This window comes from Chrysemys picta, chromosome 2, assembly GCF_011386835.1.
Source record: "Chrysemys picta bellii isolate R12L10 chromosome 2, ASM1138683v2, whole genome shotgun sequence".
Lineage (NCBI taxonomy): Eukaryota > Metazoa > Chordata > Testudines > Emydidae > Chrysemys > Chrysemys picta.
In genome coordinates, this window is record NC_088792.1 from 24,755,587 (window position 1) to 24,781,697 (window position 26,111).

Consider the following 26,111-nt stretch of genomic DNA (forward strand, 5'->3'; position numbering starts at 1 on the left):
TGCCCATCTTAAAATGGTCTATAATTGTGAACGTGCATGTAGTAATAACTGTTGTAGTGCCACTTTATTTAAAATATACTTTATACCAATTCTTAATTACTGATACTTTGTGTTTAATTTTATTTTGCATTTTTATATTTTTGGCAGGGACACAAAACCACGGATAGGCTCCCCCTTGAACACCCGTACCCGTATAAATCTAAACAAAAATACCAAGGTAGGTTGTGAGAGGGATGATATGAGGAAGGCAATGTTAATAGTCTGCATTTATTGACAAATGAACAAACCTCACTCATTGTTTACATTTCTGGTATACAATGTACTGTAGCGCAAAAGGTACGTCGACAGGTACTGCTTGCCCTAAAAATGTTGAAAGAAATTAAGGCATGTAATAGATCAACCAAGTTTACATTCAATGCCCTGTCCAGTACATTCACAGATTTTGCTTTGAGTTTTTCCATGTTCCTCTACAAACAGTCAGACTGGCCAACACTGGGCGATATGGGACCAACATTATCACAAGTCTGAATGTATTCGTGTGGCTGGGTATAACAGAGAGCATACCAATTCTGGAAAGAATATTTTCCAGTGGGCACTATTACATACCACATTTTTCTGTTTCAGGGGCTTTAGTTTATTGAGAGAAATATTCCGATTAGAGGAATATTTACCAGTAAGATGTCAGCAACATTACAATACAATTGAGTTGCAGAAGAAAAAATGAATACATCTGTGCACTATTACATTCTATTCATCATATAGACCTAGAAACAGACTCTATTCTGTCAAACTTCTCTCTTCTCTTCCATAAAGAAATAAACCATCCATAGAACTTCAAAAAAAAATTTTAAAGTTAAAAATCATCTATCATGAAACAACTGAGTTCTAAGTCTAATCTTATCATGGTCAAGATAAGATATATTTATATAGAGAAAAGCACAAATAAAGTGACACAGCAAGATAATTCAATAACATGTAACGTGCAGAAAAGGAAAAGAAAAGGGAAAATAATGCTATTCCAAATTAAATTCTCCCTTTCTCTTTGTTTTGGCATCCCTACTCATTCCCTATATCCCATCTCCATGCCATATCAAGAGGACTTACACATGCGTAAACTAATTTAGGATAGTAAACTCATCAGGGCACAGACCTGGTCTTCCCATATATCATTAAAACAGCACACACTTATGGTATGGTGTTTATCTAAACAGTGACAACAGTTGTCTCTATTTTGAATGGTCATTATTTCATATGTATAAAGAAAGGGAAGAATGGCCCAGGGGTTAGACCACTAATCTAAGGTTCAAGAGAGCATGTTTCAGTTCCTTCTCACCATGGACTTCTTGTCTGTCCTTGAGGAGTCACTTAGTCTCTCTGTGCCTCAGTTCCCCATCTGTGAAGTGAGGATAACAGCACTTCTCTACCTCACAGGGGTGTTGTGAGGATACATATATGAACGACTATAAGGCACTCAGGCACTATGGAAATGTGTGCATATAAGTACCTAATACAGATTAAACAATACTGTGTTTTTAATTGAACACACACCTTTCCCATTGCAAAGCATATTTGCTTTTTGGGTTACTGGATTTTAGTTATTCAAACTGAAATAACTGTTGTACCATCAGTAAGAAGAATAAATCCACACATTAAGATGTATGTTTGTCTAGTTACAACAATAGGAACTAGAAGTGTTTCAGGTTGTTAAACTAAACTAAGAAGCTACAAAACAATGGAAAACATAAGGGAGTAATGGTCCAATATTCATACTGCAAAAAATCCAGGATGTAATTATTACAAGCAGAGGTTCAGCTCAGCATGGAAACTAAGCACCTTACCTGAATAAATCACAGTTAACAAGCTGAATGTGCTTTTGCAGTCATCAGTCATCACCAAACTGTATTACAGTACAGTATGTCTGACACTAGTCTCTATAATTTCACCTCAACTACAGTTGAATGTCTTGCTGGAATTAGGTTCATTAATAATCCACAATAAGACCACATACAATATACATTTTACTTGCTTAGCCCAAAGCCACAAAGATGAGGTGATAAGAAATTGTGAAATATCCTCAATTCATAAGTAAGGCAGAGAATTTCTTTAGGCAAGTTTAAGATCAACTAAAAAGAATGGTGCTGGTTCCATTCATCTCTTAGGAACATAAACCATTTGATATACTCTACAGTAATAGGGGAATACTACTTACAAATTTCCAGTGTGAGAACATGGAGCACAAATCAAAAGCAGGTTTTCCCCAGTGATAATACTTTCAAGTCTTTTCTGGTTGTGAAACATTTTTAAAATAATGCTCTCAGACCTCTCACTCTATCATAGATAGTAAAAGAACAAAGAAACATTAGCCAACCACTACCACGGGAGCAGCTAGGGAGTAAATTGGAGGCCTAAATCTGGTTCAGTCCACAGATCAGAGAAGGGAAGCCAGAGAGAATAATGATTTAGATTATTACACCTACAAAATAAAGTGACGGTAAACCCCTGGGTCTGCGAAAATAGAACAGTGATTTCTTAAAAGATTTAGGGCCAGGTCTCCAGCTGGTTAAACTGGTGAAGCATCACTGACTTCAATAGAGTTATATCAATTTACCCCTATTGAGGATATGGTCCCTAGGCTGAACAATACAGTGCCATTTGAGAAATTAGGGGGGAGGGATAGCTCAGTGGTTTGTGAGTTCAATCCTTGAGGGGGCCACTTAGGGATCTGGGGCAAAATCAGTACTTGGTCCTGTTAGTGAAGGCAGGGGGCTGGACTTGATGACCTTTCAAGGTCCCTTCCAGTTCTAGGAGATAGGATATCTCCATTATCTTTTTCTCTCTCTCAAATAAATATCAAGATTTAAACCATTATTCTTATGAAAACAAACTTGCAGTGTTCACTGGATCTGACCAGGATCATGCTAAAAGGATTTAAACCATTTTGAACCTCTGTCACTGAAGATAGGAAAGGGATTTCTGTTGAATCACTATAGCCACAGCCTCTGTAAAGTGCTTTTGAGATGCCTGTACACCTAAATCATAACAAATATAAATCCTGAATAATTAGTATGAAAATTAGGTTGCAAATAAAAGTAATAAAGATGAGAATTCTCTGCTGATTCAATAAACAGACAATCAAGTTTCTGCCGATTGAGGTCACTAATAACAGGATTGGGGACTTCAGCAGCAGAGTCCAGGGAAGGGGCGGGGATGGTTTTATGGCCTGCAGCGTGCAGGGGGTCAGACCAGATGATCATAATGGTCCCTTCTGACCTTAAAGTCTATGAGTCTATGAGTCTAAGTTTCAACTACTTCTATTCCTCATTAAAGGGGTCTGACTTACACCTGCACAAATAAATGTATTCTACTTTAAGTTTCTCACTCCACATTAATATTACTTCAAGAATTGAGATCACAGTAATCTAGTTCACTTCAGTTAGCATTTCATCCACTCTGTCAAGAAAGATTTATTTCCATTCTTACAGCAACTAAGCCAATTACATAGAATTAATCCAATTTTCCCAAAACTTTTCTTCTTGGGTAAAATCTTGCAAGGCCAAAACCTAGGATACATCACAGCAGGACAGCCTCTTGGAAGGAAAGGAGCCAAAACATCAGGCAAGACATGAATGATTAAGATGGACAGATTACGACAATTACTTATGCAAAGACCATTTTGGCATAGCACCCGCTGAGATTAATGAGAAGCGATAAGATTTGACAACACCAATGCCACCTGTTGCCCAGAAACACACTTTTAGGACAAGTGATCTGAAAATATAATGAGCAATTGAGAAAGAGGCCTCTGGAATCCCAAAGCAAGCAAAAACAAGATGTTCACAGAGAACAGATCTACTGTCTTTTATCATTTGGATTTGAAGATACAAACTGACTTGCTGCAAGTTATTCATTACATTTCCCCAATGAAAGCTTCCTGTGTGGCTCTCGCATTATCTTCTCATTATTCAGAAGTTAGAAATCATAGTATTCTAATTCACTTCACCTTCATTTTCCACCCATTGACAAGAGGAATTTTACTACAATAATACTGACACCAGCCAAGCCATTAACAGTGGAATCAATTATTTCCACAACTCTTGCCTTTGGGTTAATGCCTCTGAGACAGTGAACTACAAGGTCCAGCTTCCTTACCTGTAGTCCTCCATTATACAAAGCACTACAGACACAGACCACAAAAGACCATACGATAGGTAATTATAAATAGTCTTTTATCGCTAGCATTTGAACTACAGTACACATTCGTTTTAACGCCCTTCACAATACTGTACTTTGGGCCATAGCAAACCCAGTCCCTTGATCCCACCTCAAGCCCCACCGATGTGGCGAGGGCAAAGAGCTCCGCTGGCCAGCTGTCCGCCCCCCGCTGCAGCCCCAGGGCCAGAGAAGTTTTCCCGTCCCTCCAGCAGTTCTCTTTTGCTATAACGAACCCCTAGCTATACCGGACAAATGGCTTAGATCCCCAGGGATTTGTTATAGCGAGGGTGTACTGTACAAGAGCTTCAACGTAAAGGTGACTATCCAGATTTTCGTCAACACTATGAGCTTCAGATGTGTAATAGGGCTCTCCTCTATGGATCCATCACATTAGCAGGCACTGACCAGGCTGGGAAATGTTAAGTGTGGCTAGTTAATTTCACCTTGTAACTGAGGCAGTGGGAGCCATCCACACAGAGAAATCTAGCATCTGTGCCTGAGCCCCGCTAGTGGAGGAACCCTCAGAACACCCACTCCTGGGGAGAAGGCATGGACTGGAGCTTACGTTACTTATTTTGTATTAAGAAAACCAAATCCCAGAAAGGGGGTGAGTTTTGACCCTGCACAGCCAACTGAGTTTTGGTGCAGAGTGGGAATGTGTGCTTGTCATACCCTACATTTCTGAGCCCTGTGTAAAAGACCAGTTTAAACTGATAAACAACAAAAGAGGTAACAACTCCTTAGGCAATCATTGTTTTGAAGGGTGTCCATAATTGTGTGCTCTCATTACAGAATAATCGGCTGTGATTTACTCTGTTTCAAGGGAAATAATCAATTCCACTGATGTAACAAAGGGCATAATTTGACTTGGTGATTTTAGAAAGTCTCTCCCCTCTTTGGGTCCAGGTGAAAATTCCAAGGGGTCGAACAGTCTCCAGACTCTATGTTTCATGATTTTGAGCAAAAGACCAAATTTTCAAAATGTGGTCGCATTTGGTCCAGGCACACCTTTGATTGTGCAACAGATTGTACATGTAATCATTTCAAACTATCATTTGTGCATTCAAGTAACATCTCTTTTGTGCATGCAAATGAAACATGGGTTGATTATGCACATGCACACTATACCATTTGTGTGCAAAAGTGATAGTGCATGTAAACTGCACACGCACAAAGGGAAGCCAATTTGATGTCCCTTTGAAAATGTCTCTTGAATTCAACGATATCTGCAATACAATAAGAATGGGATGAAGTTAGTGGTCTATGTACCTGGTTTGAAACATCTTAACTCCTTGGTATGGTACACTGAGTCCCATGCAATTTACCTATGTGAACCTTTTGGATGAAACCTTAAATATCCATATTCTGTGCGCCCTGTTTGGACAATGAAGTTATCTTGATACTTTTCCAAAGAACAGATTCCTGCCCTATCATCCTTGGCAGCCACACCGCTTCCCAGAGATTGCTGCATTTCAATAAAGGAGCATGTATGTAGTCTTGGAGTTGGAATGAAAATTGTTAAACAAATGTACATTATTCTAAATATTACTGCAATATTGGCTAGAGAGAAACATTGCAAACACCAGCACCTTGTTCAGTGACTCGCAACAGAGAGTAGGAAAGGGAAATGGAAATGGAAGGGAGGGATTGTGGAAGAGTGAAGAACATGGAAGACACCACGTGTAAAATCCTGGCCCACTGGCATTAATGGGATTTTACCATTGACTTCAGTGGAGCCAGGACCTCCCTCAGATTCAACAGGAGAGGAGGGACAACTAGACTCTGATTGTGACTGACTCTTGTGTGAGGCATGCAAGAGGAACGGTGTTTGCATCTCCTCCCTCACAACAGCAACAATCGGGCCCTAAGTCTATCTCTACCGCCACTGAAATCAGTGGGAAAAATCCAACTGATTCTAATGGGATCTGGCAACCTCCAAAATAGTCCTTGGCATCTTCTAACTTCACATACATCAAATGGTTCTCAGACTATTCCTTGCTTATAGAATACCAATGCTGAAGCACTGGGCTCAGCTTAACAGCTAGGAACATCACAGCACTGTTTGTTAATGTTCTTCATTAAGTATTTTATATTGGGGGCTAGACAGTCCTACTGTTTTGCACAGGTTCCAAGGCCAAAGGGACTATTATGATTAACTAGTCTGACCTCCTGTATAACACAGGCCATAGAACTTCCCCAAGATAATCCCTTACATCCAAAGAACAGTGTGGAACTACACAGTTGATCTAAAATCCTTTCATTTTAACTAACTCATTATAGCACATCAAAATCAAAAATAAATTCTAATTGTCTATTTCCTCTGAAGTGGGTCTGAATACCCAGATTTGTATTCCTCAAAACCAAGACATGCAACCTTTTGCCAAACCACAATTTTGAGGATTACGACAGATGAAAAGCAAGATCACTGCTTCAAAAAACAAAAACCTCAACTCACTCCTAATTCCACTCAGTCATTAGCTGCAGAAATAGATAGGTCTAGATCAGAATTACAGTACACCAGATTGAAAATGTGTATGGCCGTGTAGCAGCTTTCACTGGAAATCAGATTGGATTAGACTTCTGATGAATGATAAAATATTTGCAGTAGCATTGCCTCACTGAAAATTGTTTGAGGCTTGTAGTACAGGCAGGGAGAGGGGTTCATTTAACCACCAAGTAAGACAACAGCCTGGGGAAAGCAAGCTGTGTGTGGGGACACAAATCTGGTTTATAGGGGAATATCCTGAGCTAGTGTAAATTGACATCCATGGGTCTATGACGATTTACACCCTCTGAGGATGTACTCCCTAAAATCAAATCTTTTCCCCATCCCGCTCAATGGAAACATACCCCAAATTCTGCACTTCTAATTGGGAAAATGATTTGGCTTTGGCTCTTAGGGCAAAATTTGGGGTATATTTCCCTTGAGCTGGTTAGTAACACATCAGAAAATAACACCCATGAGGAAAAAATAAGTAAAATAGATACAAATAATAATAAGCAAGAAAGCTTTTAAATACGTCAGTTGTGTTCCCAGTAATTTCCGGAATAGAAACTAAAATTTATGGGGAGGTGAGTGACTGCATAAAACTTCCTTACAGATAGCATACCCAGTTATTACTGCTGGAGTTCTGCAGCTGATTAAGACTTACACTAAATATGAGTGGCCTCAGCAAAGCCAAAGGAATTTGCACAGCTAATTTAAGGCGAAGAGACAAATATAAAAACAGCAATCGTCCCAGGTGGTTTATTCCTTGTCCAGTATGAATTCAATCCTTTGCTTCTCTCCCTCCTCTCATATTGTTCCCATTCAATGCCCCAGAAACCAGTGCAACAATACCCAAATCCACCCCACAAAAAATCTTTAAAGCACTATTCTAAATTACATTGTTGTTTCTGGAATACTTACACATACTCAAGGTGTTTCTTTCAGCAAATCAGCAGCCAGCTCGGAAGCAAGCAGAGTGCTAAATGGGGCCAATTTTCATGGTGTTAAATAGAGGCCAGTTGCAATTATGGGAAAAATTCACATTATCCAGGCAAAGCCTGACTAAATTAACTTTGAGTGGGTATCATATACTAGATAGGAGAGGAATTAACCCAACCAATCATGCATCAGGGGATGGAATTCCTACACAGAATAAGAGCCACAGGCCAAAGAACCCATCTCCCATCCCCCACCCCCAACTGGAGTTTATTGCTAATGGAGGTGTAGTTTATGGAGCTGCTGCTGCCACTCCCTTGTCTTGCCCACAAACAATCCCATGCTATATGAAGACCCACCAGCGAATACACAGGAATTGTGAAACCCAAGCTGCATCTCTATACCCTGTTCCCCCCGCCAGCCGCAAGCAGTTGTTTCTACTGAAGTTTGGGCCTTCCGTGTCCTTGGGAGCAGGTGGAGAAGACAGGCTATAGACTCCATATCCATCATTTCTTATTTAAGGTTTAAAAGCTGGTTATTCCCAAGTGTACATTTGCAAATATATTAACCTGGTTTAACTTTGGTGTTCAGCACTTAAAAGAAACAAGAGATTTATCTTGTTTTAACTTGAAGGGAAATGTGCAAACAAAAACAGAGTTCAACCAATATTAGCCACTGGTAGTAGGCAATTAGACCCATTATACCGTACAACCTACCAACAATTCATTTAATCCTCTTCCACCCATTTTATGCAAGAGAACCCACCATCATGAGGTACCCATACCTCTTTGCCTTTTCATGGAGGAAATACAGCAAACATATTTTCTTCACATTCCTGTAAATATTGGCAAGGCAAATCTATTGGAACAAATGTCCAAATATTATACTTAACATCTGCCACTTTAATTATAAAATAAGTCTTTCTACTTCAACTGAACATACTATTTAATTCAGTAGCATCAGTCTATAAGTCTCATGAATCTATTAACTGGCATACTGATCTCTACATTTTCATCTTATTTTTAGCATAATTTTGTTGAAATGGTAGCTTTAAGTTATCAAAAGTCAAGAACATAAAACAGTGGTAGAACTTTCAAAATAATATATCCCACCATTTCAAGACAAGAAGATATAAACATCTCTATTCTTGATTGTGAGTTGAAGTTTTAAGAACTGTAGGATACTTTCATAGCTACATAGCTAACACCCCTCACTTTTTTTTAAATAAGACTGCAGCTGGTCTCCAACAGCTTCTAATTTAAGGAAGGAATGCTATACAAAATGCATGTATGTGAATTCAGCTCTCCCCACACCCACTGATACGCATCTCTAGAGAAACAAGATGACAAGACAAAAGTGTATGGAGAAATCAACACTTACATTATGTGATACTAATTTTATAAACTTCATGAGAGAACTAGCCTGCCCTCAGAGCCCTTAACATCTTTGATTGATAAGTAAACTGAAATATTAAGTAAATAGTATAGTCTCTAAAAGACATAGTACTCTTTTGTGGGAGACCAATATTGTACTTAAAACATTCAAAAGACAAGGTTTAGCTGGAGATTGCATACAAGAGCGATATATAGCATCTAAATAATTGTTATTTTGCACTACTGTACTGAGACTTTTTCTGATAAAACAAAATATTGCCAGAAAGAAAATATTAAAAAACATTAAATCCATTTTGAATGTACTGTTTGATAACCTCACCATATTAAATTATCAAATAACAATGTTGAACAACAACAAGTTCATCCCAGCCAGAAAAGATGTAGTTTAGGAGGAGGTGTTCCCTTAAAGCAGTGATTCTCAAACTTTTGTACTGGTGACCACTTTCAAATAGCAAGCCTCTGAGTGCGACCCCCTCCCCTTATAAATTAAAAACATTTTTTATATATTTTACACCATTATAAATGCTGGATGCAAAGCAGGGTTTGGGGAGGAGGCTGACAGCTCGCGACCCCCCATGTAATAACCTTGTGACCCCCTGAGAGGTCCCGACCCCCAGTTTGAGAATCCCTGCCTTAAAGAGAGAACGATAAGTGGAACTACACATACTTTACTAAGAGTGATCAAGTTACATTAGCCGTAGAAGATTCTTGCATGAGGGAACTTACAGACAAAACATACTAGAGAACAATGGATTTGTACTATATTCAAGCCAAATCTAATGTAGCCTAGCATTGTACTGAATAGAGTACTATTTGCAGGTGTACTCTTTAGACTATTTAGTTTTCAATTGTGTGAATAAAAAAGTCCACCTTAAAGATGAACTGAAAAATTTTCACTCCTTTCCCTCCCCACCTCCATCCCTTTAAGTTACAAGAGTTTTGGAAACCTTTAAAGATCCTACATCAATAGCTGAAAACACATTGTCCCCAAAGCCTTATAAGGGATGTGGTAAATGTCTGTATATTGCCCCCCAAACCTCCATTCCATCCAGACAACAGACAAGTATGCCTACTCCGCAGCTGCGAGAGTGCTTCTCAGTGCACATAGACAGACACAGGATAGCTCTGCTCAAGCAAGTATGCTAAAAACAGCAGTGTAGCCGGGGGTAGTAAGGCAGAAGCTTGGGCCTGAGTATGAACCTGCCCAGACATGCTGGGTACAGATTCAGGCAGGCTAGCCTCAGCCACCACCCATCTGCCCTTGGCTACATTGCTATATCTAGCACAGTAGCTCAAGCAGAGCTAGCATGTCTATCCATGTTGGGAAGCATGCTCTCAGCTGCGGTGTAGACATACTCAATGTCCTAACGCATCTGTCTTCCCATCAAACTTCCTGATCCATACCATTATGTCAGCTGACCTGCTGTACCATTTCCCATCTTCATGGCTCTCCCGGATTCTGCTGTCCCTGAGGGATCAGGACAGCTTCCATTTCATTTCCCCCTCCCTCCTAGCCTCACTTATACCTTCCCTATTCCACCCATCTTCTGTTTTGTGGCTTTGTTACTTTGCCTTTTTTATTCTACTCCTTTCTGTTGTTTTTCCCTCTACCACCCATCTGCTACCGGCTTGACAAAGCCCTGGCTGGGATGATTTAGTTGGGATTGGTCCTGCTTTGAGCAGAAGGTTGAACTAGATGACCTCCTGAGATCTCTTCCAACCCTCATCTTCTATTATTCTATGATCAACACCACACCACTATGTTTATTTTTAGGAAAATAGATAAGAAATAAGCTTTCCAAATGAAATTACTGGAGGAATTTTAAGTGAGGAAGATATTGTTATGTATGCTCAAATTTGGATTGGGTCCTGGGGTTAAAACTCCAGCTCTTGCAAATAAGACTCACAGGTTCTTTACTGAGCACAAATGGACCAGGCTTGAGTTTTAAATCTCATTAAAAATACCCAAATTTACCAGGGTGGCTGCCCAGATATTATAGAGGTGAATACTGCTGTGACATAATGCGTCTACATAACCATTATTATCAAGTAGAATAAATGCCATTGCTGAACTGAACAATTCCAAGAGTATGTTTCCCTGCTTAAATTGTAAAAAGAGTTAAACTAAAGAACTGCTGGGAGTTGAAGACCAGCCACTTGCAGTCAGAATTTGTTCAAGGTATAAACCAGCAGCCTTTTCTGCAGGTGTGGATACTCCCTTCAGTTGGATCAGTTCACTCAAATAGGAGAAACTGATCCAAAGCACAGAAAAGCTTGTCTTCCCGTTCTATGCAATGATCAGAAACCAAGTGCCAGATGAAGCAATCCTGGTCTCAAAAACTTGACAGGCCCTAGTGGATTTCAAAAATTTGAAAGAGGACTGAACAGTTGTTACAGTTTAGCCCTTTTGTTTAAGCAAACTGTCAGATTTATTTGAAACATGCTTTGATTCTGGCAAAGGTTTTGTCACAAAAGAGGAACTGAAAGCAATGAAATTTGGAGACTTTCTACCATCAATACTACAACTTTTCGTTATCTTCTCCAATTTGGTTAGACTATTTCCTGACAAAAACTGCAGTACTATGCATTGTGTGTCATGAATCGTACTGTGATGACAGTTTATCATATATGAAATGTGAGACACATTGAGTCAACATGTGAACTCAGAGGATTCCTGTCCCACAAGGTAACTAAATAATTACTTTAAATCCAGAGGCTTGTCTTCAAATTTAAGATATTATAGGCCCTGGTCTAAGCCACTGAAGTCAATGGAAAACCTTCCATTGGCTGCCAAAGTCTTTAGATCAAGCCCATGGAATTTACAATTTGACCATTGTAACACAACCCACTGTACATTAATAATTAGTAACTACAGAAGAAAGGAGAGAGAGCATAAGTCGAATAATGCAGCACTGAATTTAACCCCATGTGGCTATCAAAATTATTCCCGTGATAGCGCTCTAGAATACCATGATGCAATATCAATTATTTAAATCATTTTTCTTTTTGTTTGGAAAGCATATTTGTTGTATGTATTCTCTAGATTTATATGAAAATAAAAAGGTATGTCCATCCAAAACCTCTGTTTGCCATAAAGTACAAAATCATATACCATTACACAGCCAGCAGAACACTAAATTCCCTTTCCTTCCAATAAATCTGATTCTCCTTGAGAGCCCATCTTCACAGCACCATGTGAAAACAGATGTACCTCACAGCATGCCTTGAGAGCCAATGGTCCCAGGCTACATTGGACCAGGAGGAGACTTGTTCCAGATTTCCATATACAGTACTGGAATGTAGTCTCCATTGGAATGTAGTCTGCTTTCTTTGGAATTCCAAGGGGGAAAGGGGAAACCCACCCCAAATGCCCTTGATACATGGGCGATTTTTTTGTAATATTAATATACACTGACATTTTACAAAACAAGTTTGAACTGAAAATGCCAATCAAACTACAATAGAGACCCCAGCCAAAATGGGGAGTCCCTCCTCTCCACAACAAAAGATAAAGGGGGAGAGGGAAAGGAAAACAACAAAACAAACACACTTTTGCTGCATGGGACCAACCATAGCTCAAGCCAAATAGGGTCTATCCAATGGACTCAGACCTTTGTGTAGGTGGCCTTATGCTCCATAGTTGCTGTAGTACATAGGGTTACCGATCTGCTTCTAATCTGAATTCCTTCCCTTCTGTGGAGTGAAGTGCAACCCACAACTTTGTTTTAAAATAGCTCATCTGGTTTAAATTTAAAAGTTTAGGCCAAATTCTGCCTTAGATTACGACCCAAATGAAGTAGTTGGGGTCTAATCAAGGCATAATTTGACTGCTAAGGTCTTACAAAACCCAAATTTGTTTTCTAAATGACACATGGCTAATTGTCTTCTGCCAGACTCGCCCATCATTCCTCATCCTGCATATTTCTGAGGGATCAAGGACATTCTGAAGGAGAATGATTTGAAATTAAAATATGTTTGCGGTGCAGAGTCTCGGGGGTCTTCCACTGACGGCTCTGGAATGTGGTGAGCTAATCTGGCATCCTAGACATTTAATTAACACCAAAAGTTCTCAGGAAATAATTCTTCAAGAATGCATCTCAGACACAACCGACAGATTTTTCTTTGCAGTAATAAAAATCCATTTAGGATGGAGAAAACTTTTCGTCTTTCAGGGGCTATATTCTCTTTGCAGAGTTGAAAATCACCAATATTACATGTTTCTAACCAGTAAAATACTATACACTAACTACATCAGTATTATTCTGAGAAAAGCAGAAGACACATTGCCACTTTGGTAACAGTATATCCCTTTTTTACGTGAGATATCCATTATTCAGCATTTCCACAGCATGTCTGTCCAAGTTCAAAATAGTTCATGACCCACAAAGTAAGAATATATAATCCCAGCACACCTGGGCACAGATTGCAAATGTCACAGTCTCGTTTCCCAGCTAGTGGACTATACTTATATATGGTTCAAAAACTAAAATAAACATACTTCTCCACTGACAACATGCAACAAAACAGACACTACTTCTGCACTGTGTTTTCAAACAATTTCATTACATTGAATATTAGGATTATTCCAGTGTTCTCCCCATTACTTAAATAAAAAAATATACTTTATGTGATGATGATCCATCTATCTGGGGGGGTTGAATGGCAGATGAACATTTATAAAGTCGAAGGTCCCTGCTCCTTCACCTATCCTAATTTGGACACAAAGACAAGGTGGGTGAGGTAATGTCTTTTATTAGACCAGCTTTTGCTGGTAGAGAGAGAAAAGCTTTCAAGCTACACAGAGCTCTTCTTCAGGTCTGGGGAAGGTGCTCCCAGTGTCCCAGCTAAATGCAAGGTGGAACAGATTGTTTATTACAAGTAGTTAACACATATTGTAAGGGATCACTCAAGGTAGACAATCTGTTCCACGTGGCATTTTACTATGACTTCGAAGGAAGTTTTGCCATTGAGACAGAGAGGCCATAGCAACCTAACTTTTAAAACTACAAATTACTCAATCATAGGGTGACCATATGTCCTGTTTTGACCAGGACAGTCCCTTTTTTAAGCCCTGTCCTGGCCGTCCTGACTTTTTTGGCAAAAGTGGGCATTTGTCCCATTTGCTCTTGCCGACTGATCAAGTTGGGGTGCGGAGGAATGTGCAGAGGAGCAAGCGGCAATGCCAACCCCAGCCTCGTGCAGGGTTGGGGGGGGACCAGCCAGTCCATGAGGGGGGTGCCTCGGGCAAGTGGCTCAGTCCAGCCCCATGCAGGGAGCGGGGGGTGGAGGGGGTTCAGGCTAGCCCCATGTGGTGTCCCATTTTCTCTTTAGGAAATATGGTCACTCTACTCAATCATATTTCTTCTACTGCCTGCTGAGACTGATTTCTCTGACCCATCATCAAGTTTCCCCAATATTTTAGTATGTGTTTAATCTATTGTTAAAAAGAAAAGTTAGACTCCAGCACTTCATAACCCCGCCTAAATATTCCCACCTCTGGCCACCCTAGAAACTTTCAGAAAGTGAGTAGGGTGAATAAACAAGAGTAAAAGTACATTTTAAAGGACAGGCACAAGAACTAGAACTGCTCTAAAACTAAATCAATATGTGAAAACAGCCTGAGAGATTTTTCTCAGGAATAATCTTCAGATAAAACCATAATCTGTTTAAATGGAAAGGGTGCTGCTGTTTAGGTTATTTACTATCAACAGCATCAAGTGCTTCTGAGGCATATGTGAAGTCAAAAGGGCAATCTTTGAACTGTTTCATGAGCATAAAAGGGAGGGGGAAATATTTTCTTCAAAAAAAAATACCTGCATCCATAAAAACTATTTGAGAAAGAAACCAAGAATTAACTGAGCAAAATTGTATTCCAGTTCTTTAAAGGGGGGGGGGGGAGGGGGAAGGGAAGACACGAATGGACACGACACCTCTTTCTGTTTTTATTTCATCTAGATTAGTAGAGATCTCAATATCCTTCTTCTGAAAGGGAGATTACCTACAGTAATTTGTCCTTTCTTTGAATCTATTGTCCCTGTAGAGAAGACTAGCAGCTCTCCTGGGGAAGGTCCAAGCCTAATGTCAAATAAAAGAAAAGAAGCTTCTATGAAAATAAGTACAGGGATATAACTTCAATAGAGAAGGGTCAGTGACAAACGGCAGCATAAAAGTAACCTTACTAAGCATTGTGGTGGGAAGGAGAATCCTACAGCATAAACCTTAACAGTGAACATGAAATAGAATTTGCCTCCTTATCCAACGAGATTTCCTAGCAGAGTTCTTTCATTCTTCACAGCTGTAGTCTGGAGCTAATGCGAATAGTACCCTTCCTAACAACTAACCCATAGTGAAGATTTCCAGCTGAAAATAAGATGGGGATGGGGCGGGAATTGTTTGCTCAATCTCAGAATCGAGTGGGTTATATTAAAACAATTATTACATTGCAGTCAGGGGGCCCCTGTATTCTAAATGCCAATGGCTATTGGAAAAGGGTTGTTCTGGGCTGCTATGCTGGAGCAGCTGGGAAACTCTGGCAGCAACTATGAACTCCTGGTATAGCAGGGCTGAATAATAAAATCCATCTCTGTGCCTCTAATTCCCACTGCCCCCACCCATTGTCTGTCTTGTCTATTTAGACTGTAAACTCTTCAAGGCAAGGCTACCACCATGCAATGGTTAGCACAACGAGGGCTGCAATAATAGTAAATCCAGTTTCTAGTTTGCTAGACTGGAGGGCTCAAATTAAACATTAAAAAAAAACTAAAATCTCATCTGAGAAACGGGAGAACTAGCAAAGCAGCAACAGCAAGAGACAAGTTGCTAGCAATAGGTGGCAATGATCTGGATGTCCAGAGCACACGGAGGGCTTTTTAAAGTGCTTTTCTTTTCTAAAATTATTCTTTCATGGATGTGAGAAACTAATAATAGATCATAACTAAGGCTATGATTTAGTCACGGAGGTCACGGAAGTCATGGAATCGTAACTTCCAGAGACCTCTATGACTTCAGCCTACAGTGGTCGAGAGCTGTAGGGTCCCACCACTCGTGAGGGCAGGGATCTGTGGGGTAACCCCCGCCGCCTCTGGCAGCCCCTGGAGCTCCAAGCTGCTGCAGGTGGTGGGGTACCCCGCAGCTCCCAGCCACCGTGAGTGGGGACCCTTGGAGCTGCCAGTGGCAGGGAAATCCCTGAGCTCCCAGCCACCACAGGCAGTGGGAACCCCTGAACTCCCGGCCGCCGCGGGTGGTGGGGGAACCCCCACAGCTCCCAGTCGCCACGGGCCCCCTGAACTGTAGGCAGCAGGGGCACCCACATCTCCCAGCCCCCATGGACAGCGGGGGAGGGGACCCCCAGAGCTGCAAGCGGCAGGGGTACCCGGCAGCCCCCAACTGCTGCAGTGATTCCTAGCCCATGTGCAGCTGCCCCGCTTCAGGTGGTGTGCGGACCCACAGATCCCCATTTTGTCTGTGATATTTTTAGTAAAAGTCACGGCGTCCATGAAATTTTTTGTCTTTTTGTCTGTGACCTGGCCGTGACTTTTACTAAAAATATCTGTGACAAAATCTTATCCTTAATCATAACTAACTGCACAAGATGTTAACTCTTCTTTCCCCTGCTATTTTTAAAAGCAGTGCAAACTATTCACTCCCCTATAGACATATCTTTAGCTTCCTATTATAACTCCAGCAGCAAATGAAGCGCTGCACAGTGATATAATATATTCCTTCCATTCCCCCTTTTTAAATAAATACTTTGGCTACGGATAAAGGTTTAACACCAAGTGCAGTATATTTTACGAGTTTTACACTTTCATTAGGTCTCTGCTCCTATTATCTGAACAAGAGGCATTTTATATTGTAAGTCCTGCACGTTATACAAAATATTCCTCCATTTTCATGTGATTTAACAGAGGGAAAATAAGGTCACAATAGTTAAACATGGAAAAATATTATCCAGCTCAGCCTCCTATGACGGTATAATGTATTCTGACCAATAAAGAATGTCTTAAATAGATACATGTTAAATAGATACAACACTTTCATTGTTGTAATTTTACTGAGCACTTCTCTCTAAGCAGATTACAAAAGATTCCAGACTCATAATTAAGTGGCCATATGCATTTAGCTAGTGTATACCCTAATATCAACACCACTTCAAAATGTTACTACTGAAGACAGACAGAAAGAAAGAAAAGCCTAAACAAGCTGCAAAATCACAAACCTCCATCTGACCAAAAAGCATGTCAAAACAAATACAGCAGACTGGAGTTATATTTTTTCTTATTTTCTCCATCTGTATATACATATCATACAGTACTTTTCAAACATCCCTGACAAGGACTTTGAATCTGAATAATCAATTCTTCCGCTAACGTACATACTGCTTAATTACTTCCATTGTATATTTCAACCATATTTTCACTCAGATTGTCTACAAAGTTTATCTGAAGAAGTGGGCTGTAGTCCACGAAAGCTTATGCTCTAATAAATTTGTTAGTCTCTAAGGTGCCACAAGTACTCCTGTTCTTTTTGCGGATACAGACTAACACGGCTGCTACTCTGAAACCAAAGTTTATCTGAGTTATCCAAAACAATTAATCTATTTAACAACAGAATTTATATTTACAGAAAAAGGGCCAAATTAGCTGCAGACATTATTCCCTAGCCCCTGCCTATCGAGTTCAGCCATACCAGCTGAATGTCATCAGCAACATTCTCCTTGAAAGTCAACCTGGCTGACATTCCAGACAGTTTTCTGTAGATCTAGTAACTTTAGGTAAAGACAGACATAGATTTCCAACTCTTAACTGTTCAGCCAGTTTTGGTTCAACACCAACAGATTTGGACTGAGTGTCTCTTCCACTTTAATGTACAGGAAGAAGCAAGTAATTCCTTACTGAACAGTATGTCTGATACTGTTAACCTGGAAATACTTCTTTAAAGCAAGGTGCACTTATTTACATTGACACAAGATAGCAAAATCATTGTAGAAATCATAACTTTGAAAATGCTCATAACCATGGTGCACCATGTCTCCTCTAAAGTCACAACACTGGAGTAGATATACATAAACAGAAAGTGGGAAAAGACATACCAGTGGTGTTAATGTATTACTCTTAACAAAATGAATGTATAATCATTGTACCAAGGTACAAAAACAAAGAAAAAAACGAAAAAGAAAAATGTCAGATTATACTCCATTCAGCAATATTCACAGATGGATTTGCTTTGGTGGTTTTAACTAGGAGTTTTGTTGATTTTTAAAAAAATAAATATGTAGGTTTTTGTATTTATGTTTAATTGTCCTTTGAGAAGTCTAACAATCAGTCAGTTTGTCAAATTCCCACAGCGTATACAAAAAATTTAGTTATAATTTTTTTTATTAAATCAACTACATTCGCTTTTCTAGATTATGAAACAAAAATCATTTTTGTTTGAATTTGAGCTATGCTTCAGTTTTGTACATCCCCATACATGTGCTGTATTATTTCCACACTGCTTTTGAGAAGATTGTGTGTAAGCAGCAGTGAAAGTGACCAGATTCACACCAGTTTCATTCATTGAGTCCTTGCTCAGAAAAGTTCTGAGCAGCTGCAGCAGAGGCTGGCACTGGAGGTAAAATCTTGGCCCCACTGAAGTTCATGTAAATCTTACCATTGCCTTCATTAGGGGCAGGATTAGGTAGATTCCCACCATCTCACCCTATTAAGTGAGTGAACCTTGACTCTTCTCTCCCCCCCCCCCCCACAACAACAATCAAGTAGTGATGATCAGATAGGAACAAGGAAAGAAAAATAAATTCTCCCTTCTAACAGTCGTGATAGCTTCAAATTTACCTAAAAAAAGAAGAACAGGAGTATTGTGGCACCTTAGAGACTAACAAATTTATTAGAGCATAAGCTTTCGTGGACTACAGCCCACTTCTTCGGATGCATATAGAATGGAATGCTCTAATAAATTTGTTAGTCTCTAAGGTGCCACAATACTCCTGTTCTTCTTTTTGCGGATACAGACTAACACGGCTGTTACTCTGAAACCTGTCAAATTTACCTACCAGCCAAGGGATGGTATAAAAAGAAGACACCCCCACAACCCCCTGACAGAGTCCAGAGACAGCCGTATAACAGGAATCCCAGTGTCCTTCCTCCTCCCAGCAGCTGGGAATGGCCTCCTTTCAGATCGCTGCCCCTGGATTTCACTGGTGAGTCATCCACCTTTATTTTCATATCAGCTTCCGGCTAGTAAGTATCCAACACATTTTCAAGCCATAAATTAAGTGTGTTCTCTTTGTGCTCTCTCAGCATAAGTGCTTTCCTGTACAACTAATGGTAAACATCTAATTTCATATTCCCAGGCTAAAACCTTTATATATTCCCACCTGGATATTTTCAAAAATGCAAGATGCTCTGTACTGGATCAATCTCCAATGAAAATACACATGTGAGAAAAAATCTCTGTCAAGAAAATTAAGTAATAGATCATATCCTGAGTAGGGTACTGTACTAACTTTTAATGCTGTATTGTGCATTAGATCATCAAAAGATAATTTTCACTTTCCTTCCTGCTATACAAGACCTACATCCCAAGTTTGTATTTGCTACAAGCTACTTTCATTGTTGGACAAGATTATCATAAGTCTCTTCTTACCTAAAAAGAAGAAACCACCACCAGTCTAGTTTGCAAGGAACAAAAAAATAATAATAATAATACTGATGAACAATTCTCAGCTACTTTGCAAATAAAAAAAAGTGTATTATCACTACAGCATATGTGGAAACATCAGTATTTCTGTAATGTTAATGCTCCAAAAATGTCTTAATGATCAAAAAGAATACAACCACCAGACAATTAAAATATCTTTTTAAAATCAAAGATTCCCTGTATTTAACCCTTCCAGCATAATCTTAAATATCAAAACTAGATAAAACAGCTGATGCTCAACAAATAGATTTTTTGCAAAATGTTTTAAGTTAAACACATAGAGAGTGAACAAAATCAATGAGAGGCTGGCTGTAACTTTATAAAATGTCTCAAATCGTTATTCTGGATGACAAACAAGGCTGCACACAAATATAGCATTTCACACTGTAGGCAGTTTCCTTGCAATATAGGTCAGTTCCCTCTTGCACTATATCAAGGGTCTCAGACTTCTCAAGGCAACAAGTTATCACAATGTCTATTTAGAATGCATGTGACCCTCCAACTTCTACAGGTCCTGGTGCCAGACCAAGGAAAATGACTCACTGCTGCCAATAACTGTCAACAATGGGTCCACCCTAAGCTTGTGCATGAAGATGGGATGAAACCATTTGCAGTTCTGTAACAAAGAGTTCACATGAGGCCTAGTGGAACCCAGTCTCACAGCACATGTTGTCAGGAATCATACTGCTGGTGAAGATGGGTGCCAGAAGTCAAGCTGAAAAAACATTCTCTACTAAAACAGGACAACAGCGCACATTTCTAGTTCTTAACTTGACCTTTATATTTCCCTCGCATTCAGAATAGTTTATCTGCAAATTGTATTCTGCATCTCAGCATCCAAAAAACAGAAGCAAAAGTGGTTCATTCCTTTCCAACCAGCATGACAACTTGTAAGCATTCTCCAAACGTTTTTGGCACGACCTGGCTGCAAAGTGTTCGGTCTTAAATTCTTGCTCCCCAGTAAACAGCTTCTGAAGACCCTTTAACACTCCAATGCAGATTAGCAGATACTGAGTGTGTCTGTTGCAGCTTCTGACTGGGATGCTTCTGTCCCTGAAAAGCCAGGGAGTGCTTCTGAGGTCGAGGGCTATAGCTATAAGGTAGAGAGACAGGCAAGTCAAATGGAGTCCACGGAAGGTGATCTGGAGTGAACTGTGATGTTTGAGACAACGCTTACCCTTGTGAGCTCTTCATTTTCAGAGCTGTAGCCACACATACATTCCCTCCTTCACTTTTTAAATAACAATGTAAGGTGCTATGGAATTTACAAATATTAATTAATTTATCTCAGAACATCCCTCGATGGCAGGTAAGTATTACCATCATCCCCATTTTACATCTGGGGAAACTGAGGCACAAGTGTGATACAAGTCAGTAGCAGCGCTGGAAGTAATACCCAGATCTCATGTCAAGTCCTGCCTTTTAACATTACAATCATCCCTTTCTGCAAGCTTTGCCATTAGGTAACTGAAGGAGAAAACTTAAATGAAGCAGCTCTACCACAAAGTAGAAAAGAGATCTGGAAAGAAGGGGAGAACGTCATAACCAGGGCTTGGGCAGCCAGGCCTAGTGGTCAGAGCAGTAGCAGTCAGAGACCAGAAACAGTGAGAAGGTCAAAGCCAGAGTTAGAAACCAGGAGTCAGAGCAGGGGTCAGGAGTCCGAGAGTGAGCAGAAGTGCAGGTCTGTAATGAGATCTGACAAAGGAGTCCATCTTGTTACATGGACACTTCCTGGAACAACTCCTTGGCTTAAGAGGGCTTCTGGACCAATAAGAGGCCACAAGATAAGCTGTCAGTCTGGCCTTCAGAGGTGGTACTTCCTATTGTGTTTACCTCCACAGAGTCTTTGTGATAATGTATGCAGTCTTATCATGGCTGCCAGATAGCAGCATGAATGCAACAGCCACCCCACAGACCCGGATTCTAGTCCCCGCAGAACCTCACAGAGAGTGGCACTGATTGGATTTCAGCCAGATGACACCAAAAACTTGTGAAAGCTCTCACTGTTGATGGCCAACTATCATGCACAGCTGGAAAGAAATCCCCCAGCAAGTACAGAGTAGTAGATACTCAGGATGGAGGAAAGAAAACTCAAAGCATTTTTTTTTTTTTTTTAAAGAAATCACAAAGTTGCAAAGAAACCAAATAGCTCTATATTATAGTGTTTAATCATGTATCATGTTATAATTTCATACTGTGAATGCCATGAAATATAAAGACTTCACCAAAGGAATACACTACTCAGATAACCCTAGGGACTTATAGTAGAGGTTATTCCATTAGCTTAAAGGTTACTGTAATACTGTAAGGCCTACAAGAGTTACAGAAATGGGAAGGAAGGAAGGAGTTGCTGAACATTGTAAGCTAAATCACAATACTAATTAAAGAAAAAAATGGTCTTACCCCAGATTTTTAGATAGCTGGCTACCCTAGAAGATAATGTTGCACTGAACAAATTTAGAAAACATGAATGCAAATTGGAATTTACACATTTATTTGTCATTGTATGTTTCCGGCTCGATAGTGTGTACAGCTGGTTTCAGAAATACAATGTGCTACTTCATACGTAATATGAAAAGATTCATTGTTCATTGCAAATTAACATGTAGAAAGAACATTCTTTTGCAAGACATAAATGATTTAACAACAATTATATAATCTGACCATCTTGTTTCCATGCGCTGATGAACTGACTTTCATTTTCAGAGTCACAGCTGGGACTGGAAGTTTTGCTTGGGGTTGATTTGTATACTTTACCGAAGGACATTGCTAAGCATTAGTCATAACACAAAACAAAAAATCAAAGTACATACTGTTCTGAGAGGTGCCAAGACCTTAAAAAACGTGGACTAGCTGCTTCTGCTGCTGTACAGTGTGGCATCGTTTCTGTGAATTTAGACTAAAAACTATCCAGTTCATGCATATAGATGTGGCACAGTAAAGCTCACAGATGTGGCATGTGATACACATGTCAGAGGCAAACAAACTCTTGACTGTTTTGGATGCTAGAAGAAAAATTCAGAGATAAATTGATGTGCTGCTTAGTTTGTGACAAACAAATATAAAGTCACATGAATCTTTTGTACAATATACCGTATTTTCCGGCGTATAAGACGACTGGGCGTATAAAACGACCCCCAACTTTTCCAGTTAAAATATAGAGTTTGGGATATACTCGCCGTATAAGACTACCCCTCTTCCAACGCACACCAAATAAAAATTAAAAAAACATCAGATTTGATTTCAATATGGTAATTTTAATTCAAATGCTTATGACATGCAGGTACTTAGCAGGAAAACTGTCACTTATAAACATAAGGCTGTTTGTCATCAAACATGTAAACATAAAACAGTGCAAGTGGATTAAACTTTTCCTAATTCACTCTAAAGCTGAAAGGAAGGATAAGACAATAAACCCATGGGAGCTGCCATGCTGTTTGTTTTCTAAGCTGTCAACCAAACTGGAACTGATGATGATAGGAGGAAGATAACAAACAATAGAGAGAGAGCAAGTGCCGGGCAAGTCCCTGGCGAGTTAGCAACGCCCATCATAACTGCAAGCTATGGTATTTTTACAGGTTTTGCTGGCATGACAGTTTCCCTTTAAAAGCCTTCAAAATCCTCCTGTTCGTCATCTGATATTATAAGTACATCAATGACATCTTGTGATACATTTGTAAGGCAGTCATCGTATGGATCGAATTCTGTATCAGATGGTGTGGTCTCAGCTTCAGCTTCCTCTTCATCTTGCCACAAGTAGTCGTCCTCCATACCATCTAATGAATTTGATATGCCACACTTCTTGAAAGACTTGATTACTATTTCTGCATCAATATCATTCCAGGCTTTTATGACAAACTTGCACAAAATATCCAACTGTGGAGCACGCATGTTTCCTCCTTTTGTGAATGACTTTTCGCCGCTAACCATCCATTCATTCCACTGTTCTCGAATGCGATCTTTAAATGGCTTGTTTAGGCACACATCCAGTGGCTGTACCAACGATGTCAATCCTGCAGGAATAACTGCCACATCTGTGTTTAGTCTTGCAAGCCTTTGCTTGGTGCTGGGAGTTAAATGAGCCCTGAACATATCCCACACCAGTAGACTACATTTTTGAATAAGTCCACCTGGTCGCCTGCTCCATACATCATCAAGCCATAGCTTTACCACTTCTTCATCCATCCAGCCTTTTTCATTCACATGTACAAAACAACCAACAGGGAACTTGAGTTTCGGCATTGTTTTTCTTTTAAAAATAATCATTGGTCTCAGTTTGGCGCCATCAGCTGTGCATCCTAGTACCACTGTAAAACTGGACTTCTCATGTCCTGTTTTAATTAAAATTGTTTTTTCACCTTTTTGATGGACAGTTTTATTTCCAACCATATCAAAATTAATTGGAGTTTCATCCATATTTCCAATACTACTTAACGCATAGCCATGTTTAGTGCGCTGTTGTATTATGTATCGATGGAAACTATTTACTTTGCTATCAAGATCTGCAGGTAATTTTTGAGCAATTTTCGTCTTTTGCCTCAGTACCATATTATGCCTTCCCATGAATCTAGTACACCAGGATACAGTGGCCTTAAATCTGTTGCTGTGATCTGGGTTAGATTTGGCCCACTGAAGTGCAAACAAACGTATTTTATTTCGTGTCACTACATAACCGTTTTGGCGATGCTCATTCACCATGTCTGCTACATGTTTTTCGAGTTCTGGCCAATGTGGGGTGCCTCTTCTTAATGCACACTTACCCCTTGGCATACTCTTTAATGCTTTTTCATTTGCTTTCCAGTCCCGAACCATCTTTTCTGTTACTCCATATTGTCTTGCAGCAGCGCAGTTATTATGTTCCATGGCAAAGTTTACAACTTTAAGTTTGAAACTGGCTTCATATTTCTTTCTTCTTGCTGGTGGAGCCATGATGGGGTTTTGACTGTTGGAAATTTGTATACTGTACTGTATGTACTGGTGCTATACTGTATGAACAGGTACAGATACTGGTGCTGTACTTTATGTGGTACCCAGTATACAACAGCGATGTACCTTACCGGCGATTGGCTGGTTGTTGTATACAAAGCCTGCTTGGATTGGTCAGCTCTCCCTGCCTGCCCAGCCCTCCCTGTCTCCAAGACTATCAGAGCGGTAGCGCAAACACGCCTCTTTCACCCGTCTGGCCCGCCCTTGTATCCTATTACCTCCTTCTCTGCCTCTCAGATCTCGCACATGCGTGCCTGTGCCGCTTCACTGCAGTCCTCAGGAGCGAGATCTGAGAGGCAGAGAAGGAGGTAATAGGATACAAGGGCGGGCCAGACGGGTGAAAGAGGCGTGTTTGTGCTACCGCGTGTTTTTCTGGGCACAGCGCCGCTCTCTCTCTTTTTTCCATACCCCGGGCGTCCCGGACGCCTGCAGCTTGCTCCGCCCTTGCTGCTTTCATACGGTCGCCGCATACAGCGGGGATGCGGCCGCGGCCGTTTTTGAGCTCCCCCCACCATATGCGGTGACCGCAGATTCTCCAGTCCGGCTTGGAAGTTTCAGCACCCGCCCTATAAGACGACCACCCGGCGTATAAGACGACCCCCGACTTTTGAGAAGATTTTCCTGGGTTACAAGGTAGTCTTATACGCCAGAAAATACAGTACTTTAAAGAATATATTGATTTATCTTTCAGTTTACTAATCAAACTGTAACATCTCATAAAAATATTTTTTGTATGAGATATTATGGTTTTCATTCTAGTATTCCTGAAACCAAAGAACAACAACAAGAAAAGCAAATGTGTACAGACCACAGAATTAAGATGCACTCAATGCACTTTTGTAATAAGAGGAGTGCATTGAAAAGAAGAAAATAGTCTGTGCTATAGAAGCTCAACATTAGCAAAATAGAGATAGAAAAATACAGCAAACTGACAAGTGTGAAGTAACAAACCAGTTAATTTTTTCTCTGATACACACTTTTTACCGATGAATCTAAACAAAAATATTTCTATGAGAAAACAGAACAACTACTTGTTATTACTCAAGCTCTCAAAAATGTGCGAGTCCTCTCACAAAATTGACATCTATATTTGACATGGCTCAGTAATGCCCTGCTTCAAAAAGCATCAGGACAACATTTGAACATAAGATCATAAGAACAGTCACACTGGGTCAGACTAGTGGTCCATCTAGCCCAGTGTCTTCTCTTCTGACAGTGGCCAATGCCAAGTGCTTCACAGGGAATGAACAGAACAGGAGGTTACCAAGTGACCCATCCCCTGTCGTCCACTCCCAGCTTCTGGCAGTCAAAGACTAGGGACACCCAGAGCATGGGGTTGAGTTTCTACCCATCTTAGCTAGTAGCCACAGATGGATCTATCTTTCTTCAACGTATCC

The 26,111-nt window shown here is 40.1% G+C and overlaps 1 protein-coding gene across 19 annotated transcripts in view; it reads right to left on the reverse strand.

Annotated features, from left to right (window-relative positions):
* The window catches only part of DIP2C (disco interacting protein 2 homolog C), a 472,758-nt gene that overhangs the window by 413,719 nt on the left and 32,928 nt on the right, over positions 1-26,111 (reverse strand). The window contains exon 2 of one of the 19 annotated variants that reach the window (XM_065582823.1): positions 15,033-15,105. The exons of 17 other annotated variants lie outside the window; for them this stretch is intronic. The gene's annotated coding sequence lies outside the window, so the exon portion shown is untranslated. Of the gene's footprint in view, positions 1-15,032; positions 15,106-26,111 lie in introns of those variants that run through there. One more of the 19 variants, XM_042858951.2, reaches the window with a different exon arrangement.